The sequence below is a fragment of the Falco punctatus genome (genome assembly GCF_963210335.1).
Source record: "Falco punctatus genome assembly, chromosome: 10".
NCBI classification, from domain to species: Eukaryota; Metazoa; Chordata; class Aves; order Falconiformes; family Falconidae; genus Falco; species Falco punctatus.
In genome coordinates this window covers 20,545,496-20,570,957 of record NC_137590.1, presented here as the reverse complement: position 1 = coordinate 20,570,957, position 25,462 = coordinate 20,545,496, and the positions used below count along the sequence as shown (strand labels likewise).

Below are 25,462 nucleotides of genomic sequence, written 5' to 3'. Positions count from 1 at the left end.
CAGAGTCTGGGCACAGTATGGTCCACCGCTAGGAAGAGAGTCTGGGCACAGTTTGATTAATCTTTTTTCTCTACCAAATCTTTCTCCTCTTTCCTTTTGCTGTCCTGATAACTCAGGAGATGTAGAGCCAAATATGTCATCTAGCTGTTTCACATTGATCCTTAGGAGGACGGTGGCCTAATTTTGTCACAGAGGTTGGATCAAGCATTCACCTCTCCCCTTGCCCTAGTTTTGCTGGCATTGTATTTATTTGCTACTCCTTTTGTCTTTTCAGCATGTACTTTGTATATCTGAGTCCCATTAGTACCTGTGAGTTGTCCACTTCCTGGTATGTTTGTTTCTTTTTTCCTTAAAATAAACTCAGTGAAGATAAGTTGGTAACTGTATTTTTTTCAAATTCCAATGCTTAAAAAAAAGTTTAATTTAAAATTCAGTAAAATTAAAATGAAGTTTGAAATGCAACGGAGAGTATCTTAACATTCATTTCATGAACATGCCTCTTACATTTAATTTATTCTCAGATGCTATGATAGCCTATAAATTATGGTACACAGCCAGCACCAAAAATAAGGTACCTAAAATAGCAAACTAGAGGTCACCAATATACTAATGAAACATCTCTAGTTTATCTGCCCTTCACAGATGAAAGCATGCCTGAAAATCTAACCGCTTAACCATTGTAAACAGAGCTTCTTTCACCTCATTTTTCCAACATAACTATAGTCATCCACCTCTGCTGGGGTTTGTTCTGAGGTCTGAGCAAACAGTTTTTTCGTGTAAAGAAAATAAATGCAACCCAGGCTGCACATTCACGCAGTGGTTTGGCAGTAGAAAAGCAAGTTTAACAGACTCCCACCCCCCTACTGACCACTCACCCCCCTACTAGTTTGTCCTTCTCTCAGCAGAGTCACTAAGGCTTTGTGGGGCTATTTGGATAAGCTGATTCCAGAGGAGGAAAAAAAAAAAAAAAAGAGGATAATTTTAATCTGGATCATTTAAGTGAAATGGTTAACAATGCACAGATTCACAAATTATCCATGTGATCTGACTGCTGGGCTGGCAAAGGGCAGCAGACGGTTCGGTTGACAAGCTGTGGATGAGCATTCTTTTGGCAGTACTGTATTACCATACCCCCCTGTTGCATCCCTCAGCTCTTCTGGGACAACTTTTGGACAGACTGCATTTCTAAGCCAGCTCTGTTCCTGGAGCTATCTCACTGAGCAGCTTCACAAACAGCTTCACCTGTGCAGCTGAGTGGGTGTGTGGGGACAGGTGTGAAGAGCAAAGGAAGCTGAAGCTAGTGTTACTGCTACAAGTTCTCGTGCAATTACACCCTGGGAACAGCACTCATCTGCCACACTGACCTTTGAAGTGATTAAATACTTCAGACCTCAGTTAAACAACTCCCAACTCACCACTTCATAAAAACATGAGGCTATGTTCAACCCTAAAAATATACCTTTTTTAAAGCCAGGACTACAGCAGTATTATGTAAGCACTGAGAAGACAATAGAACTTCATTTGAATTCTGAATGAACCACTTGATAAGTATTTACAATAGGTAGAAGATAGCAGGCTGAGCGTTTCTATTTTTACAACTCATACCTGCATTAAAGGCCATTAGGCAGACATTTCTAAAATGTTTATCAGAATATAGATCTTTTTATGAGTATTAATAATGCAATATTCTTTTTCATTAGGTAAGCACACATTAGTTAGGTAACACAATTTAAAATTAAACATACGTGTAATATCAACTGACCGGTTCTGTATATTTAAATTATTTTTAGTTAAAACCTTTACAGAGATTACACAGATATATTGACAGAATGTGTTGTCATCAAGTACAGATAATCGATATTTCCTCCTCCCACGTATAGTCACTTTCCAGAAAATGTAGCTGTACTAGGAACAATAAAAAAAATTACTGCTCATGTATTTCTCTTTATGTAGGAAAGCCTAATCTTACAGCATATAGAGATAATTCTTTATTAAAGTCACGTTAGTTTTAACTACGTTGCCTTAAACTTGGAATGGCTTATAAGGTTTTTTTTGAGGTCACGTATCATGTTCTTAAATCTCACAGAATAGTTAGGTTAGGATAGACCTTACTGCTCTCTACAGCTATCTGCAAGGAGGCTGTAAGCAGGCATGGTCAGTCTCTGCTCCCACGGAACAGTGACAGGACAAGAGCGAACGGCCTCAGGTGGTGCCAGGGGAGGTTCAGGTTGGGTGTCGGGGAAAATGTCTTCACTGGGAGGGTGGCCAGGCACTGGGACAGGCTGCCCAGGAAAGGGGTGGAATCACCAGCCCTGGAAGTGCTTAAAAAACACGTAGATGGGGTGCTTAGGGACATGGTTTAGTGGTGGACTTGGTAGTCCTGGGTTAACAGTAGGACTTGACGATCTTAAAGGTCTTTCCAAACCTAAATGATTATATGATTCTATGTATGTGATAGCATTTGCTATACAAACCTAGAAGAAAACGTAGTAAAACATTTATGTCTTTAGAGCAAGACTTGTAGGTAATTATTTGTTCCTCGGAGATACATGCTGCAAGGAAAGAAGAGCTACATAAGAGAGCTTTAAATAGGTGAAACAAATACAAGCCAATATTCCTTATTCAGGCACGCAATACACTCACTGTCTTTATGGAAGACACAAACAGGACTGCTTCCAGAAACAGAAACCTGCATAGGAACAGCTTCAGCTTGAGTTTTCAACCACGTAGACTGTGCCTCATTGTAAAGCACCTTTTACTTGACATCTGTCTTTAGTGATCAAAATTAGGAAGGAGTGTCTTTTTCTGTTTCGATACTTATTAACGCATTAGTGATAGGACAAGGGGTAATGGCTTTCAATTGAAAGAGGGTAGATTTAGATGAGATATTAGGGAGAAATTCTTCCCTGTGAGGGTGGCGAGGCGCTGGCCCAGGCTGCCCAGAGCAGCTGTGGGTGCCCCATCCCTGGCAGTGCTCAGGGCCAGGCTGGACGGGGCTGGGAGCAGCCTGGGCTGGTGGAAGGTGTCCCTGCCCCTGGCAGGGCAGTGGAACGTGCTGATCTTTAAGGTCCCTTCCAACCCAAACCATTCTATGATTCTATGATTACTATCTATATGGACAAGTATTTTGTCACCTCCCAGACCCAGCCAGCTAGCGGGCAGGCCCAAGTTTTGCTCTGCTGGCTGTTCTAAGATCACTGGATCATTTGGCTGCTCTTTGCCCAGTAGGGTCGTGCAGCTGACCTGTACTACAGAAAGGCATCCTTTGATTCAACAAAGTCCTGATTTGATTAACTTTATGCTCATTGACTTCAATAGCACCACCGACTAAAAAGCTAGGAAGCAACTAGTTAAAGAGTTTGAGCCTGCAGACCATTTTGCCATGGCTATGCCTGAGAGCAAGAGTGAGTGATGACTAAAGTCTGGCCCTAAGGAATGCTTAAGCACATACAGAATAATAAACATCACATTAAAAATGTTTTCTGTATTAGATTAAAGAAATATGCATCAGTCAGTTGAGTCATGAACTTGGTGACGTTAGGAGTGTCCCACCCTAATTTAGAAGATTACTAATTGCACTAAACATGCTGCAGTTTTCTATTAATTGCCAAAAGAACGCGCATGTTTCATGCAAGACTTTTGAAACTGAAAATAAAAACCAAAAGAGCTATCAATCATAGTCATAGCACACCACAGTTACAAACATGGAAATGTTTAGTTTAAAATAACCAATCAAGACTAAATTACAAATAAATTTTGAACTACCTATAAAAAAAAGAATAAATTGAAATTACGACAGCAACAACAACAACAAAAATCCACTCCAGTTCTAGCAGCTTGTTTGCAGAACGAAATGGTCCTCTGTGTCAAATTAGTGATTCCTGGAACTCTAACCATACACTGTAAAATTCAGCTACCCAAATTTCCTTACTTAGAATGTATTGTTTGCATGGCAGATGCAGTTTTTTCTAACTGCTTTCCAACAATTTATATTCAATCTAGTCTTGATAATTATGGTTCTTTAAGAAGACTAGAGAGAATTCCATTATTTTATTTCAAAGTTATTCCTCCTTTAATACTGCATCGCAATTGCACTACTATCCCAATTCAGCCTGAGACTCATCCTGTGACCTTAAAGCCTGTGCTTCAGCTCAACACCTTTGAAAAAGGGAAAGTAACTAATCCGCTGTAACACACCTAACCAACCACTAAGGACCAGTCAACGGGGTGAAAAGCTCTAAGAGATCTGTTTGATTAGGAAGCACAACACATTATGAAAAACAATAATGGCCAATCCTCTAGTACATACTTTTGCTGAGGAGCGTCAGAATTCATCAGATGCATCCACAAGGACAACAACAAGAATCCTGCTCATCTTACTTTGTAAAAGAATATCAGAATGTATGTGCATAATTAAAATGTAAAATAGACACTAGCCACAAATACATAGTGTTGCACAAGAACAACTCAACAAAAACTGAAAAGCAACAAAGACAACTTTTGCAGTTCTCTTTAAAGAAAACAAACTTGTTTGTAAAAGCAACTTCATTAATTCATAATGAGTCTTTTTGTTACTTCAAAGAAGCAACGTTCTAATTTACTTACTATCCACACAAAATGACTTTTTATCATTTCAAGCAAGAGTATAAGTGCAAAAAGCTTCTCTGTTAAGGAGGACTGATTTATTTTGGTTAGCTAACAAGCATCACAGAAGTGTAACAGCAGACTCCTCAGAGCATTTTGTCACAGTGAATAAGAATCACCAAAAAACCTTTCATTAAGTTTGATTTTATTTGTAAATAGTTGAAATAAAAATCTATTTTTGTATGATCTGATGACTCACGGAGCACGAGGAAATTTTCTGGCCTTTAAAGCATTTCCACCTAGCCTACACAGAACACTAGTCCTGAGGCAATATCCTTGCAGCAAAAGGCAAAACTGGTTGAGCAATGTTTTGCCTTATGCATTGCTCCAAGTCTGTGGGTGCCTGCAGTGGCAATGAGATGATGCAGCCTGTCCTTTGGAAACATTTGCTCCACAGTCAAATTCTCCATCAAAACAAGCTGGAAACCTGGCTGGAAATACTCTTTCCTTTTAGTGGCCAAAAGGAAACAAAACCTGCCCTCCTCTTTCTTTCAACACCTAAAGTTAGCAACAAAATTGCCTGCTTCACAATCAGAAGTCAGCTGTGCAATGTATTGGATGAATCAGTGCTTGTTACCCACTGACATTTCAGGAACACACTGAATAGCTACAACCATGTGAAAATGTAGCAACTCATCAGAAGCATACTATTGAAATAAACATGCCACAAACCTGAACACAGACACTGAGGAGAGGGAGACAAATGTAGTACAAGTGAAGACAACATAAGAGGTTTTTCAATTAGAATATGGCATCCTCATTTGTAACAACACTAATTTTGCAGACTTGCTATCTGCCATTTTTATTTTCTGTGCATTACATTAAAAGATATCCCCAAACCAAAACCATTCGCAGACAGCAAAACCCTGGTAAGCTTGATTCTATATCAAATCTTTTGGAACATGATGTTTACAGTGAGCAAGGAAAGATCAGAAAAGGAACTTGGTATGTACAACAAAGGAGGAATAGAAAGGGATGATGATGCCATACACTGAAGGGCAGAAATGCTAGGTGCTTCTAAAAGTAAGGAACAAAAGCTTGGATTTAAACACCAAATATTATGCAAATCCATTATAATTTAAGTTAAATTGCTTTCTAACTCAGTGTTGTAGAATTGAATTTAAACATCAACCAAGTTCTTACACAAAGATTTAAAACTTAGAGGCACTGTGGAAAAAGCCAGTATTTCCCACAAAGTTATAGCTGCCAAAAGCTGTGCCTAGGTGACTTGTATGCTACCCTTGAAAGTGAGACGAACAGCTTCAGTGAGACCTAGAAGCTTGAATTCCTGAAATACTTAGCAACCTGCATCCTACTGCAAAGGAGATATAACTAGCCAAGATGCTGGGACAACTCCTGTGAACACCTGATGTGCCAAAGCTTAATCCTAAATCATCATCATCAGTGAAGGGCCTGTCAAATCATCACTCCTGACAGCATTACAGATGGCAAATTACGTACCACCACCCGGCCACCTTCCTGAAGCGCTGAACTCCCTGCTGGGCTACTAAATCCTGTTTGGCCAGCACCTGCAAGGGCACTCACACCAGACCCACTCAAGGATTTAGGAATCAGCATGGGCCAAGGACCATTTCCAGGAGACATGATGGATGCAGCTGCCTTGCTTTGGAGGCTAATTCTAATTATATGACAGATCATTGTTTCATGCCAGTGGCCACCCATGCCAGAAAACTTTCAATACTTTAATTTACTAGCATATGTGAATGTTACATGCTAAAGATCTATCTGGAAAAAAGAACGGCACTTTGCCAACATGCGTCACATAATCCCACTAAAAGTTAATGGTTTCATTTCATAGGTAGCAATAGCAATTTCTTCAATGACATGTTGCTCACATGGCTTTGCCATGTGATACCCTCACATGGTGACAGAACTGTGAAAAAGAGGTACATTCACAAGTTTAATATATAAAGTTTAGATGACTTTAAAGTAGTAACTGATTCTCTTTGAACACCATCTTTTTTTATCCCAACTTCTTAGCTTTTTGCTTAATTGGCCAAATTGCAGAAGCATCACAACTGATTTCTCTCCAAATACTGTGACCTAAATTGGTTTTGTCCCAGTTACTGACATTGACAAGTCTGTCTGGAAATGGTAGAGGGACAATTTCAGTGTAACCTAATACTCTTTTTATTGATTTCCAGGTTGGGTTTTTTTTTAGACTACAAGGAAGACAGCCATGAAAGATGTGATTTAAATCCCAAAGACTGACTATAGTAACAGGAAAGCTTCAGTTCTAGGAAACTTGCAGTAAAATGTAACCTTAATGCGTGTTACTCACTCACACTAACGTGTACCCCACACCCTGAACAGGCAGCACTGATGGAATTGCCCCAGTGTGAGGCAGAATGTCGCCTGCCATTGGGCTTATTACTGCCTGTTGGTCAGTCTTTGTAGTGTCTTGCTGCAGAATTTAAGGAATTCCTGATCCAAAACCAAAGCTCCTGAGAGCTTCTGAAATTAAAGGTATTTTAAGACATTCTAAATATATGCTGACTGAAATAGTTAAGTCATCAATTGTTAATAATATATAGTTTCATACACATATATAATACATACTTATCAGTAAGAATATATTTCTTACTGAAGAAGCACAGTTTTGTCCAGGGGAATGGAGAAAAATGTAGGTGTGCATTTGACAATGTACAGATCTGCTAGAAATAACTTGGCTAATAGGCATGGGAACAGTAAAACCTGTGGCATTCAGAGGCAGCAATTTAAAAATAAAGAAAGCAGATAAAATATGCCATTAATTAGTCCTTAACGTTTTCTAAGTGGTGAGGAGCAGCTACAGTCTGATACAGTCTTTTCTTACTCCCATCAAATGGCCAATCGTGTTACAACAGGCAAGGGCTACATAAAAATAATGCAAAAGGACAATGGACTAGGAAATTAATTGTCTTCTCAACAACATATTGACTCCAATTTTAGTATCATCTCAACAAAAACTTTTAAAGCAATTTTATTCATGTTTACACGGATAACGGAAATAAATACTTCTTTCTTAGTATTCCTGCTCGAAAGGAAAGAGTTGGAAATTTTGTGCTCCTGGAGAGACTGAATCTCATTATTTAATTCAGAAATTGACTTTATCCAAATCTGGAAAAACTGTAATCTGTAAAATTCACTGGGTTTGTATGTCAAGGTCAGGGCAAATATTTAGGGTTTCCTGAATTCCTGTGCTATCCCTATGGGCTTGATAGCTGTCTCTTTGGGGACCCCTGCAATCCCTGTTTAACATGGTAACGCTCCTGTGTGCCCTTCCCACATACCATTCTGTCCTCACTGAATGTCCCTATTCCTCTCCTTTTGATCTTAAGACACTGAAAAGCACTTCATCCTTTGACTCATTATAATTTATTCTGAGGACATGTCTAGGACACAGAGAAAGAACTGTTCCCAAGGTGTGTGAGACAATATTGCATTAGAAGCACCTGAGCTAGCACGGAGCAATCTGGCATACCGTACTGATGCAGCGTGACACCATGCAGAGACATGAGCTTGAATCCTGGATAAAATGCAGTCATATCAGCATGGTGCTGCCGTCAGGCTAATTAGCACCGCATCAACACGTTTTTGTCATTTCTGTTTTCAGAGCTAGTACATTCAATGCCAGCTCAAGGCTCTTTCTACCACAGGTCAGGCACAGTGTTAATGTGTGCACCCCGCACTGGTAACATTAAATATACATGGACAATGGTCAGGGATGACACATGGGGATTGTTGTTGAAGGTGCTAAGTGTAGTTTTCAAAATTTAATCAAAATCAATATGATTTTGAACACTTAATGACTACAGTATTCTCAAAACATAAGGGATTAATTAGCTAAGGCTTTCAGTAGTTATCCCTCAGCAGCTGAAAGATACAGATAAATGTAATTATATGACTGTAAAGATTTCACCTCTAACTTGCTCAGAATTGTTATTTTGCAGCACCAGGAAGAAGTGTTAACCCTGTCATTTTGTGACCAGATTTTTCCTTGACTTTTGAGAAAAATACATATAATACCAATTACTCTAAAGTCTAGACGCCGACTCCTCACTATTCCTTGCATCTCAAACTGCTCAGAAAGAAACTACCAAAACCAGCTCTCAGTCTTTCCCAGTACACTCACATTTTTGGAAATGAAGTTGAAGATACCATTAGACATGTTCCTAGTCATTAATGGGTTAAATTTACTTTTTTCCCCCATGCAATCTGCACTTTAGAGTTAAAAGAGACTTTAAGTAAGATTGTAAATCTGGAAAAAGACATCCTAGACCAGGCTTTAATTTAGCTAGCAAATGCATACTAACTGTTTTCTGGTATGTAAGTAGTGATTTTTTTATTTTTATTTTTATTTTACAATAAACTGTAATACAGATGGGCCATTATAATGACATTTTACAGACATGGTATCTACTTCATCTTAGCTTAGTATTTTTCTGTTTTCTCCATGTTCTTTAGACTGTTACAATGTTTTAGACATATGTCCTTGCTAAGTGACAAATTTCTCTGTGAAAAACTACGAATTTGAATTTATTTGCTTCTTACATTGCTCATTATTTAGAGTGCTCACTTTTTTGTTGTCATTGTTAAGTGGAATGACTGTATCAGGTTTATAGCATATACAGTCAGTTTCCCATCCCAACATTAGTAAATAATTTTTAAGAAGTCACACTTGGAGTACAGAGTAATTCTTTACTGCAACAACAAAACCCCCCACTCTAAGAGTCAGGGGCTTTCAGTCATTCTTAAAGATGTCTTTCAGGTTTAGAGGTCATTGTAAGGAGAAAGAGACTGCTGAGATGTCTTAATGAGCTGAGGTACCGTGTTCGTAAGAAAAGGATCTTGAATAAATACTTTCGTGGCTAGCTTTATTTTCAAAGAGAAAAGAAGAGAGCATATCACAGAGTATTACTCCAAAATCTGGGAAGTTGTCCTGTGTCTATGGGACAGACAGAACTTCCATATGTAGGAAGTTGTGGGGATGCAAGGACTCCAAAATCAGACATTCAGTCAGTTTGGTTATAGATCAAAGACCTAAAATCCATGATGCAGCCTCCTCAAAGCATCAGATTCTCACTTTACTTTCTAATAAGTTTCCAACATTGCTCCAAAATAAATAATTCTTATCATAGAATCACAGCATTATAGAATGGTTTGGGTTGGAAAGGACCTTTTGAGATCACCTAGTTCAACTCCGCTGCCATGGGCATGGGCAACTGTCACTAGGTCAGGTTCCTTCCCATATACCCAGACCACTTATCTTAGGATAGAGGCAAATGTATGTCACTGTTGCATATAAAATAAAGCAGCTATGTTGAAATTTTAGAAACCAAGCCAAGATTAGAACTGTATCATTACTTATCTGCACCAAGATTAAACTGATCATAGCTCTGAAGTCGGAAGGATCTTGGCATTAGCTGCTCAGCAATTGAAAATTCTCTTTCAGAACCTGAAGGAGGCCTAAGAGTAAGATCACTTTTTCTGGTTATTTGTAACTCAAAAGTTTTCCATCATGACAGTATAATTGTAATGTTATTAGTTACAAATCAATCAACTAAGACTTTACTTCATTTTGACAATATGACTCCTGCTACGCATGGGAAATATATTCTTGTTTGACAACAAACCCAAACGAGTCTCCCTGAATTCTGACCTTTAACAGTATTTCATTAAAGCCTTATTCTGGGGCCACTGGTGTCTATTACTGTTGAAGATGGCTCATCTCTGCACTGCAGTGAGGGACTTTACAAATTCTAGATCTTATGACCAGGCAGGACTATTGCAAATACAAAACATTTCCCACTATCTTTATCCCACTCACTTCAGTAACATCAACTAAATAAACAGGGAAATAGGAGTGAAGTAAGAATTAGGATCAAACACTGTCCTCTAATCATGGGCAAAACTTCTCATAACATTGAGGAGCTAAGGCACTAGCTAACAAAGCATAACTGATAAGTAGGACAGAGTCTGTTTTCTTCAGCCAGAAAGATATACTCCCAAACAAGAGGTTGAAATGGAAAAGTTTTAAAGGCCAAAAATAGAAAGGAACGATGGATTGCAGGTTGTGATAAAAAATGGTTAGTTTCCTCCATCTGGAAAAGACAAAGCAATCTTTCACTTTTCAAACCAGTATGAGGAAAACCATGTATTTTGTTTTTACTTCTTGCTTTGCCTTCTAAGCAGAAAATGTAGTTGTACAATTTTTAATTTTGTTTAAAGTCCTGAAACCACATTCATCACAGCTCCAACTGAAACATCAGCAAAGTCCTATTAAATCTTTCCATTGGGAAATCATAATTACCAACTGGGACTTGAGGGTTTATCAATTATCTTCTTTGCTCCTGTTTTTGCTTTTTGTTTTCACTGGAGAGTTGCAATTATTTCAGCTTGAAGAGATTGTGCTACTTTTCCTTTTTTCCTCTTCAAGGTTTTTAAAATGAGTATGACCTGTTTAGAAAGCTACATGGGCAACCTCTCACTTGGTGACTAGGCTGCTTGTTACTGAAGCATCCCTGAGCTGTGTCTCTATCCAGCATTCCCACCACTGGCCCCCAGGTTAAATAAAGACCACCCTCACTTCACTATGCATAACTGGATTTATTTCTTTTTTTGTCTCACCCCAGGGTTATCACATAATTTATCAAGAAGAGATGAAGAATTTTGTTTGACATAACTGTAGCCCATCTGGAAGTTGTAGGAGATGTAACATGGCTGAAAGCTATGATTTAATACAGTATCATGTCAGCTAGTAAAAAGCAGCAAATGACAAAAACCTCACTGAGCATTATATAGTTTCAGAACGTTTACACTGTAGATGCTGTATTAGTTAAAAGCTTCCTAGCTAATATTTAGTCACAGACACAAGAAACTGTGGTTACTTATTTTCTTTCCCATTGTTGTGTAGCAAGACACAGATTAAAAAGACCGACAAAGAAAAAGCATGCACTTTGAGGTTTTGCCAGTATTTTGATTAGTGGCCAAAGTCAGTGAACTGTACTTTGTCTTGTCTTTTATGTAAGAATAAGGATGAGTCATGCAAGACTAAAATAAACACCTTTTTAGAGACAGTCTTGCTAATAATAGCTTCTACATCTTTATAGTCTTCCCCACTTGGAAGTACTCTATTACTAAAACAGTAATATGGACCACAGTACACTCACAGCTGAATTTTACCTCAGCTGATACGACCTTAGTGATTTTTTTTCCATGACAATATCAAAACTGATAATTCACTAGACAGTTGTATTGGGTTTGCACGGCATGGTTTTGCTAGCTGAGGGGCTACAGGGGTGGCTTCTGTGAGAAGCTGCTAGAAGCTTTTCCTATGTCTGATTGAGTCAGTGCCAGCCGGCTCCGAGACAGACCCACCGGTCCAAGGCTGAGCCCATCAGTGACGGTGGTAGCGCCTCTGTGATAGCATGCTTAAGGGGGAAAAAATCTGCACAACTGCAGCAACGGGAGGACTGAGGGTATGCGAGAGCAGCAGCCTTGCAGCCCCCCAGGTCAGTGGAGGAGGCAGGAGGGGCTCCAGGTGCCAGAGCAGAGATCCTGCAGCAGCCTGTGATGAAGCCCATGGTAGAGTAGGCTGTGTCCCCAGCCCACAGAGGTTAATGGGGGAGCAGATTCCCACCTGCAGCCCGGGGAGGGACCCACAATGGGGCAGGGGATGCCCAAAGGGGGCTGTGACCCCCTGGGCAGCCTGCACTGGAGCAGCTCCTGGCAGGACCTGTGGCCCCACGGGGAGAGGAGCAGCCTGGGCTGGGGCCGGGCTGCGGGCAGGGCTGGGGACCCTGTAGGGACCCACGCTGGAGCAGGCTGAGCCTGAAGGACAGCACCCCGTGGGAAGGACCCAAGCTGGGGCAATGTGTGAAGAATGGCAGCCCATGGGAAGGAGCTACATTGGAGAAGTTTGTGGCGAACTGTCTCCTGTGGCAGGGACCCAGGCTGGAGCAGGGGATGAGTGTGAGGACCAAGGAGTGACAGAGACAATGTGTGATGGACTGACCACAGCCCCCATTCCCCGTCCCCCTCTGCCACTCCAGGGGAGGAAGGAAAAGAAATCAGGAGTAAAGTTGTGCTCAAGAAGAAAGGAGGGGTGAGGGGAAGGTGTTTAAAGATTTGTTTCTATTTTCTCATTGCCCTACTCTGATTTGATTGGTAATAAATTAAATTAATTTTTCTCCAAGTCAAGTCTGCTTGCCCATGACAGTAATTGCTGAGCAATCTCTCCCTGTCCTTATCTCAACCCACAAGCCTTTTGTTATATTTTCTCTCCCTTGTCCAGCTGAGGAGGGGAGTGATAGAGCAGCTTTAGTGGGTACCTGGTCTCCAGCCAGGGTCAACCCACCAGAGCAATGGGGCACAGCAGTTTTAGAAATGTGCTACCACAGAAGCACCCATTACATCCTGCATGACAGTGATACCAAAAGGAAGCTAGATTTCTGACTGTGATACTAACCTAGAAAAGGAATAGTACCTATTCCTAAAGCGTAAATCATGCCTGTGAACTGTTCTATACAAAGAGAGGATATTTTCAACATATGCATCCCATAATAAACACATGAATTATGTTCTGACACTTTGATAAAACCATTTTATTAAACCATTAAATATCTTTCATGTGTCACTGGGTAATAATGAGTATAACCATCTCCAATGCTTTTTATACAGCAGATTCAAATATCAGATATATGTAGAGGGCAGAACACTACACAGGTAATGTTATCAGAGGATAAAACCTTTCCTAGCACAGCAAAGCTCAATAAACAAAATGAAAGGAAAACTTCCCTGCGTTACAACTGGACCATGAAAAACTATTCATGCTTATCCCATCAAACAAGCTCTTCCTGCTTGAATGTGCATCAGGCAGCTGTACTGGATTTATGTTTCTCTGGATTTAAGCACAGTGTTCAGACATCGTCAAGCTCCCCATTCACTCCACAATAATAATCGCCTCCTATTCCTTTGTCTTAGCAGTTAACACAACAGCTAAACAATGGACTTGATAAATTGGTACTTATCCTCAAGACAGCCTTTCTGATCAAGAATCAATCACTTTTTCTGGGTTTGATCAGCCTTCTGTACAGTAATGACTTATCCCAGTAAGAACCTACCTCCGCATCAGAGTTGCTCTATTTAAACTAAGACAGAATTATAATATTTTTAAAACATATTTTATAATTGTTCAAGGGGGAATACCATTCTGTAGAAAAACAAGAAAATACCCTGAAGGTTCAACACAACTGATCTTTCATTACAAGCCTCAAACAGGATTGCTGTCAGGTCACTGAATTTTGTCCTTCAAAACTGACAACCAAGACTGGCTGTTATTAGAAAAAACATTGGCAATGGCTTTCTCTAAGATTTAAAACCTCCATTTAGCTTTTAATTTCCCCTGCGAAGATCTTTTAATTATGTAGCCAAACTTGGAAAAGCAAAGAAACAATAGAGTATTTAATGGCTCTCATAGCCCTTTCATATTATGAGCATATACCATTTGTGTTTTATCAGAGACACCAAAATAATTTAATCCTGTTTCTTGTGCACTTCTGAATTATTTCTGGGAAAGAAAGGTATTGAGACTAGAAAATGAATTGTCCTGGCAGCAAGAACAGTTTCTTCCAGTCTTTAAAAAAACCAACCCCCCTCCATGTATATAGTTTTATACATATATGAAAACTTGGAATACTTTCCACCCACACTCATGTTACACAAGCAACAACTACAATCTAATAAGTATCAGGCATATTATTTTCATGATGCATGCCTTGTCCACACAAGTGTAGTAATCTCAGATTTCTGATCATATAGTGAAAGAAGGGAGACATTACATAGCTTTTAGTAGTAGAACAATGCATCCCACATACCTGCAAAATTTTATTTGTATCTTTACTATCTTTCTTTTGTTTCACAGAAACTTTAAGATTAAGTATGATTGTCAAATTCTTTTCCCTTGGTTTTAACATACTGTTTTATAGAAGTTTCTTCCAAAGCAGTCATGCACTCAGTGAATTAGAAAAGATGACTTGTCATATTTTTGCTCACAAAGCAAAAGCAAAGTTTTTCAGTAGATTACAGTAAGACTGGGAGGAGAATTTTCTTACTAAAGAAAAGGACTCAGCAATAGTGTCTAATACAAACTTGCAGAACCTCCTCCCCATTAGCATCCAAGAAGGAAGATAGCTGCCCTGAGTATTCATACTAGATACTAATTTAAAATAGTCTCCTAAGTTAATGAACTAAGACAATGTACTAAGTTAATAGGCTGTTAGAAACTTTCTAGCAATTTAAACTTGAAGCAGAATAAAAGATGAAGTTCAGAACTACTGTTAGGGAGGTCTACTGGCAGGAAGGCACCTGCATGGCAGAAAGGAGCAAAGATTGTCTTCCTGTCTCTGCCTTCCCAAATGTCTCTCCCAGCACACAATGTTTCACACAGAATATCCCTGATGGATGCTTAAAGGGTTCATTAATTCCTGAAATCCCGATTTCTGAGGATCTGTGTAATTCAGACCTTTGTAAAATAGGAAGGAAGAAGTGAGAGGCAGACAAAGTTGGAGGAAAGGGAGTTAAATTAAGATGTGTGTGCAGGGTTGCTAACAAACAGGAGTCAACCACTGCTCTGAATTACTTCCTTTGGATCAAATGCTCAGGAATTGTCTAAGTCAATTGAAATAGTTATCATTACACATTTTAAATACAGCTTCTCTTTTGTGACACCAGGTACAACTCGGTAGTTTTAGTTTTGCTAAAAGCTGCGGACTGTATTAGTCATAGCATTAGTTACAATGACCCTTAGCCTTCAGAGGAGCAAATATGTGGCCCACTAACATTTTCAGAGGAAAGAGCCTGAACAATCCCTCAATGCTTCTCATCTTTACTTTCTCTTCTTTATTCATTTGCTCTATCACTGTCTGCTTTGCCATTCTGAGCACTCTTCTAGTGCCAAGACACAAGTAATCACAGAAGTATCAACCACAGGATGGTAACAACACATTTTAGAATGTTAACTCAGATGGTTTTGTTTTAAAGTAACAAAAAACAATTCACAAGCTCCAGAAGAAAGCATGATAATAAAATATGGCCCCTCATAACTTCAGTAACAAGGGAAAAATAGCTAACATGAACAAATTTCTCAGCTATTTAGTGTGTATACAATCCCTTCCCCCCATCTTTGCTAGACAGAGCACATTTCAACTAACTAAACACAACAGGTCACTTGGGAAGGTTCCCAATTGTTTCATTTCTACCACAGAAAACTATCTGTAAGGCAACAAACTTTCTCCCTCCAGAATATCAGGTGAGTTACAGGGTGTGACTCAACACCTATCCAAACTCTACTTCTACCAGCAGTTTACTGCAGGAACTGCCAGCAGACTGTGCTAGTCCTTCCCCCACAAACAGACTATAAACAGATGAAGTATGTGAGAAACATGTAGTCCACTTTCTGAGTATCAGAAACACGAGTGCAGAAATGGTTTGGCTGGTGAAGGCCAGCACTAGCTCTGATGCTATATCTGAATTTCTACTTTTCCTCAGTAGCATGCACAAATATCCATAATATTGCTTTACTATCTAGATGGACAGAAATGGAAGCATATTTTATTGTGTTTATGCTAGGCTAGCAAATAGAAATATACAGTTTTTATATTTCAGGTTACTGTAATGAATAATATTCATTCACTCACTCCCTACGTATGAGGTTAGATTAAGGCTGTATATATAATCTTAGGAAGTTGAGCTGATGTAGAATAGCTGATGTAGAATATAGTTCACTTGATTCACAGCTAAATGGGAAAAAGGAGAAGTATGCAAATGTCACAATATAGTAACCAAAAGAAAGGTAATTTTTTCTGGGGGTAAAAATTAGAACATTTTGAAATGAGAGATGAATGGGATCCTGGAAACACCTGCTTCAGGAAAGTGCTCAAATCCTACTGCATTTGAAGGTGGGCTTAAAGAAGATAATGATGCAAGTCATCCAACAGAGTAACCTAGCAAGGTCTGAAAAATCTAGAAGGAATAAACAGCATTTCTGGAGCAGAAAGTAAAGGGAAGATGTAGAGACACCAGTATGAAGATGATCTGGTAACGGTGGAGACAGGGTAGACACTGAAACAAGAATGGAAGGTGAAAATAGAAGAGTTAGAGAACAGAAAGGTGCGAAGGAGGCAGATTCATAAGGAAAGAAGGAAAATCTGTAGTAGGCAGCATGACTATTGAGGCCACAATAGTACCCCAAAACAATAAATGCTTTTCTTCATATCACCTCACAGTGCTGCTTCAGAGCAAAACATTTAACTAGACAACTATTGCAGAGGTTAAAAGAAAAAAGTTGCCAGAGACAGAAAAAATGTTTTGCAACTGTGTTAATCTCTCCTGTAGGAGTCTCTACATCAGTCATTCCTAATACAGCATCACCCAACTACAACAGGTAAAAATGTATCTCTATGTACCATAAAAGCAGTGCCCATAAAGCTAAGAGCTTCCCCTGATACACATCATCACATGAACCATTGAAGAACCTATAGTCTTCCTCATGCAAATTAATTGAGTATTGCACTCCAGAAAAAACATGCTAAAATACAAATTCTTTGGAACATACACAAACATTTGATTGGTAGATAGCAGAGAAAGACAGTAAAATTTGTAATGTGGATTTATGCCTCCTTCTATTGTCATTTAAGATTTCCCTGGTGCTATTTGTCTCTTTTCCAGCTCTTCTCTGTAAGAACAGATGGAAGTCAAGCGAATAACATGAAAAGGAATAGTAAAGTCTTATGCCTCTCTGAGAACAACAAACAACCTGTAGAAATATATTTTCTCTTCTCAGCAATGACTTTTTACTAGAAGTTTCCTCAAACACACTTCTCTTTCTCTACAGTGTCTATAACTGATAAACTGAAGAAGACAGCTTTCACCACTAAAAGATTCCTAAATTTCTTTAAGTTTTTTTTTCCTTATCACTGACCCAATAATGAAAGGCTCTGACATTTTACAGTGGCCTTTGAAGAAGACACAGATCATCTACAATCAATTCTTAACATTCATCTCGGCAGCATCTAGACAATTACTATCCATATTAGAAGCTTTGTAGCTGAAGAACTAACACAATATATGCCATCCATGAAAAAATAACAAAACCCCCTACTGGTCAAAGTATCTATTTGGAATTTTGTTAGTCTGTGGTTCTGAAAGATGAAAAATATGTGAGAGAACACTCATTCCAGAAGTGGCATCTTTTAGCTTTCAATGTACTGTCACACGTACATCATAATCTGGGTGTTAACAGTGGAACCAGCTTCAGAGAAGCTGTGATAATGAAGGATGCAGTTTGGAATGTACAGGGGTACATACCTGGGCAACTATTTTATGTGTAAGCATGAGTTGTTGCACCCTCATTGGTCTGGTGCCTCAACTATCTATACCATAATCATAATGGAACTTTAGCTGTATGTTTGTATGTATACACATACATACATACACAAATGCATATATATATATGTAAGCACACCAGCTGCCAGCAGCATGATCAGCTGCAGCAGATACAGTTCAACGGCTAATTTAAGACACACGACAAGGCGCTATGAATACACCTCCTTGATCTACTTGATATGTGACAAAGTAGAGCATGATACTCTTTGCAGTACCAATGAGTACTGATCATACACACTCTGGAAAACCATGCACACTTTAAATACTGCCAGAAAGGATGAAGAAACTACTGTGGTGAGTAGGTAACCACTAAGTTTGTACAGATTTGTTTTCTATGAGTCTGAAGAGAAGTCAGAAATAACTGCAGAATTGATTATACTGGTCTAGTGACAAAAGGACAGATAGCATGGTCCAAATTAAAGAGGATGGTAACAACTTCTTAGGCAGCTGCACCCAGCAAAGGACACCAGGCCGCTAGTGATACATGATACTGCTGAGAGAGCTGTGGATCCAGAAGGATGTATGAGCATTTCATAGCTACAGAGTTTGCTTGTACTTCTTACCCTGTGTCACATGTAATCATCTTGTCACAACCTTTAGCTATTTCTGATGTAATGTTAATTTGTGATCCACTATGCACTAGTAGTGTAAATGATACTCCCTTCATCTGAAGCATTGGGATAACTTAATGAATAACTAGGTGATAATGTCATCCCTATATTCCCTCAGTCTGTGTTGTTTCACCTATGTTTTAAGACCCTTGTGATCTGACTTCTAAATGTTGCCCCCACTTTCACTTGAAAAAAGAAACCTAGTAATTTTCAACAAATTGTTGGAAGTTCTTTGAAGTTCTTTCTTAGAGGGTTTTCACTTCCCCAGACTTTGAGGTGGAAGTGGCTAGAGGGCATATCAAAAGTATCATTGATCCTGAGTATCAAGAATCTATGTATTTTTTAAAATCTGGCCCTTAAGATACATATCATCTGGCCTTCCTGTACATTGTGGGGATAAAACCAAGCTATCTCTTAATACAGAAAAGGAATCACGAGAGCAGAAGTAGAGGAATCTCTACCTACAGGAGTAATAAAATTTTTTTAGGGACAAAGCCTGCCCAGCATATTCCCGTGATTATGCCTTAATCAAAACTAAAATCTGGTAATCCAATTACAGTAATGAATTAAAGTATTGCAGCTTCTGTGCATTAACAGAAGCAATTTTATAGAAACACAGATTTTGTAAAAGTGTACGAGAGTCATCTGATTTTGACCGCTATCATGTTAAGAGGAAATATGAATAAGGAAATATGTCACTGTTTGAGTGTGTCTGTTAGCAATGGTGTTGCTGTAAGGAAGAGTGTGTGGGTGGAGATACTGGAATCTCTTTGGGATCAACTGCTGCACTATCACTCAGAGAACTAACTGCTGAAGCAAGTCCACTAATTATAAAATAACATGCATTCATTTTTTACCCTATTTCTTAAATAGTATTACAGATCAGTATTCGTTCCCCACTAGATAGCATGTTTGTTTCTATTAAACCACTCTTTAATACGAAATTAATAATAACAGCTACAGCAAAGCATGTAACATCCATTTGGCTATCTAAAATTTCACCACAAGAAAGTGAAGGTGTTGTTTATAATAGATAAAAGAAGACTGACTGAAGTCCTTGTGGTATTACTTAGAAAGTAACTGAAATAATTCCCAGCTTTGTTTCATCTTCTTTCAGAATATTACTTAATCTGCTTCACAGATAATTCTCCATTTACCAAGCACAAGAATTTTGACATGGATACTGAAGACCAACATTATAAAAAATATGCCTTTGTCCCCAACAGCTTTGATTTTTCAAAAGGCATGGGCAAGTCCAGACTTTCACAGAAATATGCAAAAAAAACCCCAACAAAAAACCAACCAAACAAAAAATGCAGGTAAGAACTTTTTTGATGGAAGGAAAGTTAATTTATCTAAATGGCTAATTACAGGCATGTGCATTTGCAAACATGAGCTCAAAAAGTTGCTAACAAATTCAGTTTACTACTAAGTTCAATACTCAGTACAGTAAGTCAATTACTATTTTTATTATTTAAATAAAGAAAGCATCTGTTCCCAAGACAGATGTTGATACTGTTACGTAAGTACTGGAAATGACAGTATGGTCATACATACATTTGTGTGTGTGTGTGTCTTTTCCTTAAAGAATTATCTCAAAATGACCAAACTCTGAAGATTTTCTTTCTCCAAAAGAGGAGAGAGGAAGGAGAGAGAGGAGAGGAAGGAGAGGAAGGGAAGAAGGAAACCCCCTTTTAGTATATCCAGTAGGATTATTTTATATCATGTATTTTAAGAGAGATAATAAATATTTCCTCTCTTCCCAGATGAGAGTTTCTGGGAAGTGATCTTTTCATTAAATGTAAATATAAGACCATTTTATGCATTATAGGTTTTAAACCCACCAATTTATGTGTCAAGACAACTAATAGGAAATTTATCTTTTGCACTGAGTGGCATGGTGAACAGCAGCAGCAGCAGCAGGCAGCTGACAAGAAACCAGCCAGTACAAATCCAGACCTTGCCTTCCTTCTTACAGCAGCACTGCATGGCAAAACCTCATCTTTCTCAATTACTCATCTGTAAAGTGCGAAAGTACTTATTCCCCTTTTAAAGTGTTTTGGAATCTATTGTTGGAAAGCAAGAAGATCAAGAAGATCTGCAAAAATATGTTTGTACAATGTAAAACCTAAAACCAGATCATCAGTACTAGTTTATATTTCAGATATTTTTTTTTGCTTGAAATTAAGCTGTGGATGTCAGAGACTTCTACCCTGAACTAACACTTGGGGCAGTAGAATTTTGTGTAACTGGACAAGAGTGCTTCAGAAGCTAAACCAGAGTGCAAACAATTAAAAAATGCGAAGTATACAGATGGTACATGTATAATGAAAGGAGCAGGGTCAGAAAAACACAGGAAAAGAGAAGGAATTTATTACACAGCTTCTTGCAATATACTGAGTAAATAATTTATAATTTGATTGAAATTATTACTAACTTCAAATAAAAATTGAAATGATAATCAGAAGATTTGTTTCTGAAAATGAATTCTTAAAATTAAAAGCAACAAGATAATCTAGTCTAGCTAGACTTACTTGGCCTAAAGTAACAAAGTAATGTTGCATTTCTTAAACTCCTCTGGGGAAGAAATAAAAAATTGGAAGCGTCCCATGATAATAAATACAGTTAGAGATATTCTGTTGAATAAATTGATAGAAATGGAAGTAACAGCAGAATTTGCACTAAAGGACACCTCCTGTACAAGTACCAAAATATGAGTTTTAAGCTTATTGACCTACAGAATAATTTCAGCATACATATCTGAATGATGATTCCTTTTAAAATAAGAAAACTCACAGTTATCGATTTTATTTCAAATAATGGAAATAACTTGCCAAGCTCTAGAGGCTGTAGTACCTTCCTTCGTGACCCTTATATTGGCCCTTTTGAAATTAAAACTGCACAGTATAGTAGGAATTGAAAATGCAAAAATGTAGCAGAAGGAAAGTAAACTTAATATAGTGGTGTTTATTTCTTTATTCTTTTTAGTGTGCCTTAATGGTTAGCTGAATATAGTCTTTAAAATCGGAATAAGATATTTAATATCCTGGCCTTCAATTACCATGGTAAAAATGGCATGGCATTTGGCTGCTAAGATAAGTTAGGTTGTCATTAGAAGTTGATCGATCTCTTGCAAGCTAAAGTTTGTTAATGCTCTTTCTTTAGCTAATCTAAAATTAAGGAATGAAGGTAAGAAATAAATAATAACTGCTAAAAATAACCTAACAGTAAAAACAAACAATGATTTATTTATCTTTACACTAATGCAAGTATATGGAAAAACAATGACTACAGCAAAAATTCTTGTGCATCAGTAGCTACAACAGCATGGCCATAATGTGTCCACTACAAATAGCACTGCATTTCAGCATGGTATCTTGTACACTGTATTCAGCAGAGAAAATAATCCAGCTGGGGTACTTTGATTATGCATTTGAATTCTACACCTTCTCTTCCTTAGGCAGAAAACATATGCTTTGCTCGCTCAAAATTTCTTTGATATCTATGTACCTATATCTCCATTAACAACAACAAAAAGAATTACCAATTCTTATATGACATAAATATATGGAATTCGTATGTATATATAATACATATTAGTATTCCAAGATGATGGCACCAATATTTATTAATTACCCTTTTGGCAATCCTGTTAGCAGTTGGGAAGAAGTTAAAACTAATAGTGAAAAGTAATGCTAACTGCATGAATGAAGCCTTAAGCAACTAACTAGTTACTGCTATCAGCAAAATAATCCTCTGCAGAATCCTTTTTGATGTTAAGTTAAAGCAACACATAAAGCAGCAAAACAGGCGAGAAAATAGAAGAGCTCATCTTTGTTACAACTTGCTATGGCTTCCTTTTGTAATGGTCAGTATCTGGGTCAGAAGGGAATGACGCTGAAAGTCCTCACCATTTTTCATTGTTCAGGAAGACCTTTAATGCTAGGCAAGCCCTATCCAGCAGCAGAATCCCTAAACCACAATGATTCCCACCACCCCTAGGAAAGCCTATGACCCGTGCCCACAAAGATGAAGACATCTAAGCTTCCTTTCAAATCCATAAGTGGTTAATGGCATAAAACTATGCACACCTATGCATAGGTTTTCAAATTACTCCTCACAGATGCTAGTGCATACTTTAAAAAATGGCCATTATCCAAGAAGTATTATAAGAAGACTTTTTAGATAATAAAACAGGTCCAAAGAGGAGTCCCATCTGACATTGTTGCAGTTATGCTGTCAACACACAAATGATGAAAGTAGCAGATTTGAGAGAGAAAACAGAGGTCATTCAGACCAAGGGAAAGGTCAGCATAAGAGACAGCATGCACAAATACAGATTTTCACTAGAGAAAAGAAAAAAAGGACTGATAAAACCTCAAGGTTGCTTAGAGAATAAAGTGGAAAGTGTACAGACAGATCTAGAAAATCTTTAAAGTAACACAGCATTTCAGCTGTATGCAGACCCTAAACAGCAGTGCACTGCTATACTGCTACACAAGTGTCCAAAATGATTTTGGCCACAGAAATTTATTATGGAGATGGAAGACAAGGAAATACATAACTTCTGAAAATAGTGTAAAGCAAGAACTATTAATTCTGCATATCAGCCAAGGGCTAAAAAATATGAAAGTGAAAGTCAAGATAAAGGAAGAAAACTTCAGAACATCTGGAGCTGAAAAAGAAAGCTTTTGGTGGGATGTGAAACACACAAGAAAGAACAGAGTTACTAGGACAAAAATATTGAGGACACACAGAATTACTTAAAGCAACAACAAAAGACATGTCAATTTGCAGTAGGAAGCTTATTTCTTCTTCCCAAGAGAGGATTTGATCCAAATGACAAAGGCAAAACTAAATACTATTCCATAACTGCAGAATGTGAATTATTTTAGAGATGGTAATAAAGGAAAGAATAAACACCAGCTGAGAACACTGGCATAATAAAGAAACACTGAAATAGAGAGGATTCAAGCAGTAAGAATTTCTTTCTTCGTTTATATTGATTTTTCCGCTGAATATTATGTAATTAATACTGTTTATCATAAGAAACTGATCTTTAGAGTCCAAACAAAAAAAAAATTAACAAAGTCCATGTGAACTAGAGAGTTGTACTGTATTAGTATCTCAAACTCTGGTGTATGAAACTCATTTCAAACTGCATTCATTTATTAAATGGAATAAATCAGATTTTTGCCAAAATATTGGTTGAGTTAAAATACCACTGAGCTGCAAAGTAATGATTTAGCAATATTTTTGCACGGACTCAGCACTACCCTATAGAATCCACACCAGAAGACACCAAGTCACTCATAGCAGCAGCAGAGTTTAGGTTATATCCAATTCAGATACATTTAAGCATGAGGCATTCTGGCCTACAGCTAATTTGCATCCTTATTCTAGATACTATTATAGTTACGAACTTGGATATAAAACAGTATGCAGTAAACAGTATTTTGACTGTTAACACTATAGGTAAATTTGGGAAATGTGTTATGACATCAGTCCATGCTGCTAATGCCTGCATGGCCTATGTACATTCTTTCCCTCAGTACAACTACCTACAACAACAATAATCTTTTCCCTTCCTCCTCTCCAAAAAGGCAAATCCAAAGAGAATGGTAAAAGCCTTTTTATTTTTTTAGACGGGCAATTCATTTTAAGAACTGTCCCCTAAATTTAATGAATCTGCTATTCATAATCTTACCAGTATAGTTTTAGGAGAATTGATATTTAAAATTTGTTTATATGTAAATACACAGGATCTGAAGTTGAGTTTCTTCTTTCAGATCAGCCCTCTCAATTGTCTAAATTTAATATTGCATGCAAAGTGCTACAGATCACTGTATCATTTATTTCCCACAACTACTGCATATCACGATTGTATCTGATCACTAAAGCCTGTTAGCTGAGATTCATTTACACAGAGATCAGTTTATTAACAAAAGGCCTGATGCACAAAACCAGTTTTCAACAGTAATGTTTCCATCTAGGTATGCTTTAATCATTCCTATTCCTATTACTAGCTGTACCTATGAAAACTTCAATACATTTAAATTCTGCTTAATTTGTGTTTGAAGAAAACACAAAAGAATGTAAGTACAGTTACATGGAGTCCTCTTGCCCACTCAAGCTGGAAAGCATCATGCCAAAGATAGTGCAATAACATACTTGGGGGGTCCTATTTCCCTTTCCAAATCACCTCTGTAGAAAACGTAATTAATATTCCTGTTGCTGGCGCCATGATCTATGTAAAACAGGAATCAAAGTATTTTACTTCATGTTGACATTTCTATGTCTGATAACTGAAGATTCTGTAATGTACCAGACTATGTCAAATGCTTAAAAAAACATCTGATGTTTGGAACAAATGAAAAATATCCCGGTCTTATTTCCTGCAAAGCAATGAACTTTAGAGATGGGCAGCAGATCCTCACACCATACTGTGCTGCTCTCTAGCAACAGCATTGACATGTTAAACATTTCCCTCTTGTTCTCCAAGCTGCTTATCTCTGTAGCTTGCTCTCATTCAGAATTGTTTGGTCATTAGGAGAAAATCATGGTGACTTCTTTAAAATTAGAGATAAAAATGCCCCAAGCAGCACCTTGGAAGATCAGTAAGCAGTTAAAATCATCTGCTGTAATCACAAAACTTTTCAAATAAATTTCATTACTGTTATTACTGCTAAAATCACTAAACTGTCTGAAGATCGCTTTAAATATAATTTAAGAAAGTAAGTGATAGCCATCATTTTCTCAAG

The 25,462-nt window shown here is 37.9% G+C and overlaps 1 protein-coding gene and 1 long non-coding RNA gene across 5 annotated transcripts in view; one reads left to right on the top strand and one right to left on the bottom strand.

The window, feature by feature from the left end:
- SHANK2 (SH3 and multiple ankyrin repeat domains 2) overlaps nt 1-25,462 on the bottom strand; it is a 320,358-nt gene that overhangs the window by 50,059 nt on the left and 244,837 nt on the right. The window lies entirely within an intron of this gene.
- Nucleotides 1-25,462, top strand: part of LOC308070638 — a 38,673-nt gene that overhangs the window by 9,345 nt on the left and 3,866 nt on the right. The window contains exon 1 of the long non-coding RNA XR_013930795.1: nt 1-25,462. This exon is cut by the window's left edge and continues 9,345 nt beyond it. This is a non-coding gene — a long non-coding RNA (uncharacterized lncRNA).